The following is a 9358-nucleotide window of genomic DNA, read 5'->3' as shown; positions in this document are numbered from 1 at the left end:
TCCAGCCTAGGACATACCCACGGACTGGTTGTTGGAGGGTTTCGATAACTTTGGGTGCCCAAAGACAAGAGAGGGGGGAGAGAGAGAGAGAGAGAAAGAGAGAGAGAGAGAGAGACAGAGAGAGAGAGAGAGAGAGAGAGAGACAGAGAGAGAGAGAGAGAGAGAGAGAGCGAGAGAGCGAGAGAGATGAGTGTCTGACCCCTCTGATAATAGCTCTTCTGACAGTGAGAATTAGCATACATAGTGGCTGAGTTATACTGCAGAGAAATGTTTTCTCAGAACTGATACCGCCTTTTGTTTCGGCCACAAAAGAAACAAATGCCCTTTATTTAAACTGTGGCTGTTTACTTTTAGAGGCCAGAGATTGAGCTTCGCTTTAATAGCAGGCTTAACAGTACGTGTCAAGCTAGAACAACACTCTTTTTCCCCTCTTTTATTTTTGACGTATTCAAGAGCAATACACTGGCACATAATTGGGGAAAAGAGCAGTGATATGTAGCCTGGTAAACCCTCCCTCCAGAAATCTCATTTCCATTTGATTTCTGGAGTGAGTCTGGCCTGATCCGCCTTTCTGCAATATTGGCTCTGTACGCCAAAGGGACGAGCCTATCAGCGTCGTCGCTCATCGTTCTGTGATTGACAGCGACAGTTGGCCAATCAGGTGGCGAGTTCGAGTGAGCCCGAATGAAGCCGAGTGCAGCCTCCGACAAAAGACGAACGGCAGCCATTGTTGTTGTCCGAGTGCCTTCACTTCTTAGTTTCGTTTTTAAAACGGTCTCAAACTTTTTTGAGGCACGGAATTTACTATTAAGATATCGTTTGGATAGAATTTCGTTGTTTAACTTCATATATGTGGTCAATTAATCATGACAGAGCCTATTTAAAAATATAAATTTAGAGAACCGGCAGGGGCGGGGAGTGACACGCATGTATCCCAATAAGGCAACCTATTTTGGGCATGGCCGTCTCAAAAGTCCCGTTGCGTCACATAGTCTGGAGGTGGTAAAAATTAACTGCTGATTGGCTGAAGGGGAAAAACGATCATTGGTTGAAGGGGTTGTCAGTCAACGGTATTACTCCCGCCCAACTCCAGCCCACAGCCAATATTGCAGAAAGGCGGATCAGGCCAGACTCACTCCAGAAATCAAATGGAAATGAGATTTCTGGAGGGAGGGTTTACCAGGCTACAGTGATATGGGCAGGCAGTTGCTCAGGAGGTAGAGCTTGGAATCCGAAGGTTCCCAGTGTGATCCCTGGTTTGATCCCTGGCTTGATCCCTGGCTTTTCTTGGCTGCATGTCAAAGTGTCATTGATCAAGACACTGAACCTCTACCTGTTCCTAGACTGCAGATCAACTGCTTTTGCAGTTGTCTGATCCGGTCTATAGATGGGATATAACTTCACAGCACATCATCAGTCGGGCGGAAACCAAAAACGTGCTCCTCCAAAATCCTTCCCCTCGACCAGATTAAATGAATGATTTGATGAATCCGAAAAGTTTCTTCAAGTTCTTCTTGGAATACTTGTTTGGTATGTCATCCATGTTTTATTCCAACTCGTAGCGACTGGCGACACCGGACTACTCGATTCAGCTTTCAGTTGGTTGCCGCAAAAGACTTATACCTGCGTCCAGGTGTCACGCACGCCACTGAGCTACAAGCTAACGTGTCGCCATGTGGCGTGTTGTTATCTTGTAGATCGGCTATTTCCTGTGGGTTCCATGGCGTGCAACCAAGTATAAATCAGACAAAAGAAATAGGCAATGGACCACAATACAAAAGAAATGCTCGTTTTTTGGAATATTCACAGACAAACTGGAAATCTGTTCGAATAGTTAATATTATAAAATATTAATACTATACATCAAAATGTCAGAACATTTTTACACACACAATTTTATTGGGTGTGTTTTATTTTTCTCTGTAGTTTTTACGGGCTCTGACGTCCTGTTGCTGTCACATCATGTTGGTAAAGATAATGTTGAATTATTGTGTTGTATAACTCCATTATAGTTCAGTATATCTTCTCTTTTATGACGTAATTGCTCTTTTTTTGTCAAATCCCTGAAGTTGTGTCACCCACACGCCCACACCATGCATATACAGTATACAGTATATCTTCTTTTATCAGCTCTTCTCTTATCTTCCCTCTCTCTCTATCTCTCTGCAGTAACAGCTGGGTAGGATCTAAGTTGGAGCTACTGTATTCCTCCTCCTCTACTCTTTCATCCCTCTCTCATTTTGCTTTTATCTCACTCTCCCACTGCCTCGTCCCCTTTCCCAAGTAAGATGTATCACTCCCCCTATTACTGTGATTATGTCTCCCCCAGTCTCCCTAGCTCGCCAAAGTGCAAGCCCATAATAGTGTGTGTGTGTGTGTGTGTGTGTGTGTGTGTGTGTGTGTGTGTGTGTGTGAGAATGAGAGAATGAGAGAGAGAGAGAGAGAGAGAGAGTGTGTGTGTGTGTGTGTGTGTGTGTGTTTGTCAGACACACACACACACACACACACACACACACACACACACACACACACACACACACACACACACACACACACACACACACACACACACACACACACACGCGCCCTGTGATGTGGGTACTTGCATTAACATGTGTGCGCGGTATGTGCGAGGCTCCCCAGCCTAAACAGTGACACCACACACACACACACACACACACACACACACACACACACACACACAATGTGATATACCCAGCAGCCTACGAGTGTCTATGAGTGAATGGCTGTTACTCTAATGTTAATGTCTTCTCACATCGCATGAGAGTGAACCTAAACACACGTGGCCACCAGGCAGGCAGGCAGGCACTCACACACACACACACACACACACACACACACACACACACACACACACACACACACACACACACACACACACACACACACACACACACACACACACACACACACACACACACACACACACACACAGTACGGTATAAATGTGTATATTTATACTTCGCGGCACATACTGTGTGTGTGTGTGTGTGTGTGTGTGTGTGTGTGTGTGTGTGTGTGTGTGTGTGCGCGCGCGCGCACATACCTAAACACACAGAGACGTAGCAGCCTGTCTGTTATCATCAATGTGTCAAACATGTGCCAACATTACCCTCCCCCATCACCTCCTGAACCCAAGCCTGTGGTCTAAGTGCACTTAATCACTGATGCCGAGGACACTTAAAAGACTCCCTAATGACTTGTCTGTGTGTGTACTTGACTTAAGCGTTGACTCCCCAAAGTGTCAACGTGGCTATTATTGATACAGTGCCAATCTAAAAGCACACTGGCTGCATGCATGAATGCGGGCAGACAACCAAGGTCTGAATGTTCCTGTCTGGAAGCACACCTACATGTGTGTGTGTGTGTGTGTGTGTGTGTGTGTGTGTGTGTGTGTGTGTGTGTGTGGGGGGGGGGGGTTACTAGTACTGCACAGAGAAGTTCAATGCTGCTACTGGGCGAAGTAATTCAACCATGAAGTTACTGTGAAGTGTCCTTTTAAAGGAACCACGGGGTGAGGCATTTTTAAGTCATTATATCATCTGGTACATGGTGAATTTCTAGAGCGCCTTTCTCCAAAGCACTTTACAATGTGCATTACATTCACCCATTCTCATACACGCACATGCACGCACACACACACACACACACGCACACACACACACACACACACACACACACACACACACACACACACGGGATGGGTTAAATGCACAACACAGCATTTCACCGTATATATGCAAATATACAGTGGCAAATACCGCAAAGGAGTGCTGATCAACTTATTATTATTATATTACTAGTGGTTGTCTTTTGGGAAAAGTCTTGAGTGGGTGACCAGATACATCAGTGAATGTGTGGGTGGTGGAAAGACAAAGACGCTTTTGTTTTGTGCTAGTGGTTGTTTATGTGTCCACACGTGGGTGTGTGTTGGTGGATGTGTGTGTGTGTGTGTGTGTGTGTGTGTGTGTGTGTGTGTGTGTGTGTGTGTGTGTGTGTGTGTGTGTGTGTTTATATGACAATACCTGTCAGGACCAAATATCCCCACAAGCATAGTAGAATAAGAGAAAAGACATTGTGAGCACCACGCCGGTATCGTGCACCGAAAAATAGCTGATGTACTGTATAAACGTGTGTGAGTTTATAGATCTGCTATTTTTAGGCTTCAGGCTTACACGGTTAAAAATGCCAAACAATTGTCAAAATGACAATCATGAAATCACCGTCCTAACATGTTGATGTCCTCACAAGTATAGTAATACAAACCTGTGTGTGTGTGTGTGTGTGTGTGTGTGTGTGTGTGTGTGTGTGTGTGTGTGTGTGTGTGTGTGTGTGTGTGTGTGTGTGTGTGTGTGTGTGTGTGTGTGTGTGTGTAGGGCGATGTGCATACATTACACAGCCTATTAGTGCAGGCTTGTCGTTGTAGTGTTTGGCGTGTGCTGTTGGGATATTAAATGATTCCATACATGAGTTCATACATGCTGCATGTTTCACAGCTCACTGGTCTGTGATATTAGTTTTAGAGGGATCAATATCCTGATTACAAAGCGACAGTGTAACGTCCATATGCTGCTCTACCGGAACGGACCTGTGGGATCGCCGCGGGCAACGATGGCCTACTACTGCCTTCTACATGGATGCATACATGTGCGTGGAGCATAAGAGAGAGAGAGAGTGTGTGTGTGTGTGTGTGTGTGTGTGTGTGTGTGTGTGTGTGTGTGTGTGTGTGTGTGTGTGTGTGTGTGTGTGTGTGTGTGTGTGTGTGTGTGTGTGTGTGTGTGTGTGTGTGTGTGTGTGTGTGTGTGTGTGTGTGTGTGCTTGTACAGTATGCCCCCCCTCCCCCACCCAGTGGTGTAAAGTAACTAAGTACATTTACCCAAGTACTGTACTTAAGTGCAATTTTGAGGTATTTTTTATTTTACTGGAGTATTTACAATTTTACTACTCCACTACATATCAGAGGCAAATATTATACTTTTACTATGCGTCTACTATGCAACTATTTAAATGTTTGCATACATTTTAAAACTTGAAATGCGACATTCTGCATAATGAGTAATTTCTACTCTTGTACTTTTACTCAAGTAAATTTGTAATTCCGTACCTAACAGTGTTTCTACATTGCAGTATTGATACTCTTACTTAACTAAAACATTTTAGTACTTTTTCCACCACTGCCCCCACCCAAGTTGAGATGGTGGAAGAGCCTTCATGTGTATATCCTTGATATGTTTTTTTCTGTGTTGTTCGATTGTTTTCTTGTTTTGTGTTGTGCTTTGAGGACCCACTTGAAAACGAGACGCTGCATCTCAAGGGGTTGACATTGTGAGGACCATTCCCCTGGTGCTCACAAGAGAAATAGTTGTTTTATTGTTAAAAAAAAATTGGGGAGTTAGGCGTACAATTTTCAGGTTGGGGTTAGGATTAGGCTACACATTTAGAGGTCAGGTTTAGGGGTTAGGGTTATAGAGTCATGCCTGATTTACCTGTATATTTAGTTGTGTGCCGCTGTTATGCACCGAAACAATATCTAATCTCCAAGCTCACTTATTTAATATTTGTAGATTATTTGCTATTGCTATTTGATATTTGATTGTTTGCTATTTGCGTCTTTAGGGTTATGGTATCGTAATCATCACGTCCAGCTATATAGTGTGTAGCCACACCCCTCATCTCTGGTCCCACTTGGAAGAGGCCCTCTTCTTCCAAGATTTTGGTTCCAATCAACTAGAATGTTGATATCCTCACAAGTATAGTAATACAAACTACTGTGTGTGTGTGTGTGTGTGTGTGTGTGTGTGTGTGTGTGTGTGTGTGTGTGTGTGTGTGTGTGTGTGTGTGTGTGTGTGTGTGTGTGCGCGTGCGCGTGCGTGGCTGCGTGTGTGTGTTCCTGTTTGTGTACAGTGTGTGTGTGCATGTGTGCGTTTGCGCGTGCGTGCATGTCTGTGTGTTTTAGTTTGTGAGGCATGGCTGCTGACATCAGCATGGTGTCAATGATGTCAAGTGATCCTGAAGGTTTAGTACAGGCCCCATATGTACATTGTGTGTTTATGTTGTGTGTGTGTGTGTGTGTGTGTGTGTGTGTGTGTGTGTGTGTGTGTGTGTGTGTGTGTGTGTGTGTGTGTGTGTGTGTGCGTGCGTGCGTGCGTGCGTGCGTGCGTGCGTGCGTGCGTGCGTGCGTGCGTGCGTGCGTGCGTGCGTGCGTGCGTGCGTGCGTGTGTGTGTGTGTGCGTGCGCGCGTGTGTATCTGTCAGTAAAGCGATCATTCCTTCACCCTCGGGGCAGAAGGTTTCTCATATGATGGGCTCGGCAGGCATGCCGGGTTGAGCTAATGCAAAATGGATGAGTAATTACTGCACAGTGGAGGGAAGTCGAAAGCCTCTCCTGGTAAACAGAAAAAAAAGCCGATGAGGTGCAGAGAGACAGAGATTGATGAGGGTCTTATACCTGGCACTATATGTCGCTAATCGTTCAATTTCTATCTTCACATTCGGTCTCGCTGTGGCGTGTAATCTGTCAGTCGTCACAGTTTGTTACTTTTCTTTCCTGCAATCCACTGATATACTCTGATAGACTCAGTGGTGGAAGAAGTTCTCAGATATTTTACTTAAGTAAAAGTAGCGATACCACAATATACTCTGTTACAAGTAAAAGGCACGTTTAAAATGTTACTTGAGTAAAAGTACAAAGGTATTGCCATCAAAATATACTTATAGTACAATTAAATGTTTGAAAATAGCAGATCTACAAGCTCACAACGCGTCGCATAGATCAGCAATTTTGCATGTTTTATAATATAGTAATTTATATCTGCAAAGTAACTAGTAGCCTTACTAAAGTTTTAAAATAATTGTAGTGGAGTAAAAGTGCAATATTTGCCTCTGAGATGTAGTGGAGTAGAAGTAAAAGTATTGCAAATTGGAAATACTCTAGTGAAGTAAAAAAGAAACAAAAAAATGTACTTAAGTACAGTACTTAAGTACACATACTTAGTTACTTTCCACCACTGGATACACTCTGTATAATCTGCGACGCGGCCAGGGTCCAAGTCTGTTCAAATGAACAAATCCAGTGTGTTTTGATGAGCAGAGAGAGGAACTGTATGCGGGGAGGGATGCCTCTTCCTTTCTGTCCACTGGGAGCTCCTGAGGAACAGGCGGGCAGAAACCTCGGGCTGTTGTCAGTTCCTCTGTACTATAACAAATCCACCTTTCACTTTGAAAGGCAAGCCTGGCAGAGCATTCTGTAGCTCAACCACCAGTCAGAGGACCAAGGAAGGAAGTGGAATATGTGGTATCAAACAACACAAAAGTTTGTTGTTGTTGTTGTCTGCGTCTATATCTATGTACAAGCTCACAATGTGTTGCGGTGCGACGCATTGTGAGCTTGTACATCGTCTATTTCCGCAACTTTTGAAACATTTGAAAAGTGGTTAAACCTGCTGTCTGTGGGTTTTATAAACATTTAACCAATGAAAAGTATCGACAAGAGCTCATGACTAAAAAATAACTTCAATCCACTGGGACCACAGGCCGCCCCCCCTCCCCCCATATTTCCTCAAAACCGTATAACGGTTTCGGACATGCCCGTCTTCTGCCCGTCAGCAACGCTATGCATCTTCAGCCATCCAGTCTGAAGGTCCTCCTCCTCCTCCACATCTGGTGGGGGTATGTATATACAGCAGCCTGCGTAAAGATGAAGGAAGCCCACCCCGGGACAGCTGTCTGGAGAAGACGACACATCAGTGTTTCTGAATGTCAGCACACGCTTCACAGTGTGAAGCGAAATATTTGAGGTCTCTCAAGGGAAACCACATCAGTGCGCGGATACAGCGTCTCACTGGGTCAGACGGGTGTGTTGAGCTGTAAACACGCACGTACGCACGTACGTGCGCACAAACACGCACACACACACTCGTGCGCGCACGCACACACACACACTTTCGAAAATGAAGTTTTGACTGCCAAAGGGGGAACTTTGTGGGCCTAAGCGGCGATGGTTTTGATATATTTATGAATTTCTCTGTGTACGTGTTTGGATCGCTCATTCACCGGTGGGTGTCCTACGCCTTGATCTCTTCCCAGAATATGAGTCCTTCATTTTTTATTCACTTCACGCCACATTCTTCTCCTCATCTACCATTCCTTCGCTTTTTGACTTATTCATGATTTTTTCCTTTTATTTTTCTCCCTTTCTTTTTACATTTACAGGAATTACGGCTATCTCCATTTTTCTTTATCCCAGTCCAAATCATTCTTTCACTCTTGTTTTTTTTTCTTTTATGGCGTGGCTCTGCAAGAGGCTATAGCTGTCTATGACAGGCTCTGTGTCTGTCTGTCTGTCTGTCTGTCTGTCCAGGGCTAATCTCACAAACCGCTGGACTGATCTTTCATGCTTTTATACATTTTGAAATATTTAACTTTAGTTGTGTAATAGAAGATACGTCATAAATCATAGATACGTCATAAATGAATGATGTTGCCCACCACCACGGAGGTTGTGGGTTTGATTCCACTGTGGTGCATCCGGCTTTGTCGGGTGTCTATATACGAACACAATGGCCCATGTTCGGGCAGGGAAGGCGGATGGGGAGGGTGATATTGGTCATTGCACATAATCCTACAGCCTGGGACGGCACCTGTCAGTGGGGAGTGTTGTGCCAGAGGAGTAGGACGAAGGCCCTACGTCCTCCTGTTGGGGGCTCCTCACTGCTAGGTGAGTCAGTACGATACGACGGCAGTGACAACACAGAAATGTGTGTGGGGAGGAATTAATTGGCATAACAACTACATTGGGAAGAAAAAGGGGGTAAAAAAATATTGGCTACTCTAAATGTAAACAATTATATGTGGATCCTGAGATCCACATAGCTTCATAGATTTTTGTTTTAAATTGAGGATCCACATAGCTTCATAGATCTTTGTTTTAATTTGATCGTTTTCTGCCAGTCCGCTCTGATAATGAACCAGCAGGCGGTCGATGTTTCCTTTGTTAGCAGGGCCAGGCTGTAATGAGTGCAGCCATATACTGATTAGTACAACAAACAGGTGGCACTCATAGTCTAGAATACTGTAGAGCCATTTGTCACCTCAACAGTGTCTTTCTATTGCAGCCTGAAGAATACGGGTTGTTTAAAAATTATGCAGCACTAAACTCAACAGGGTAAACTATTCACCTGTTTCCTAGGCTTTTCACTTCCTGTGTGTGTTCCACTTCCTGTCGATTTGATCCAATGAAATCCAATGAAACCGGTCAGATGACTAATGATATCCAATGAAATTCGACAGGAAGTGGAAAACACACAGCCTAGGAAACAGGTGGATAGCTTTGTCAACTA

At 44.4% G+C, this 9358-nt stretch overlaps 1 protein-coding gene across 4 annotated transcripts in view; it reads left to right on the top strand.

Moving 5' to 3' along the window:
• cacna1g (calcium channel, voltage-dependent, T type, alpha 1G subunit) overlaps positions 1-9358 on the top strand; it is a gene marked incomplete at its 5' end in the record, with an annotated part of 167363 nt that overhangs the window by 4896 nt on the left and 153109 nt on the right. The window lies entirely within an intron of this gene.

Source organism: Gymnoscopelus microlampas, assembly GCF_963454915.1.
Source record: "Gymnoscopelus microlampas genome assembly, chromosome: 14".
Classification (NCBI taxonomy): domain Eukaryota; kingdom Metazoa; phylum Chordata; class Actinopteri; order Myctophiformes; family Myctophidae; genus Gymnoscopelus; species Gymnoscopelus microlampas.
Note: the sequence above shows the minus strand (reverse complement) of the source record. Positions and strands in the feature narration are given on the sequence as shown.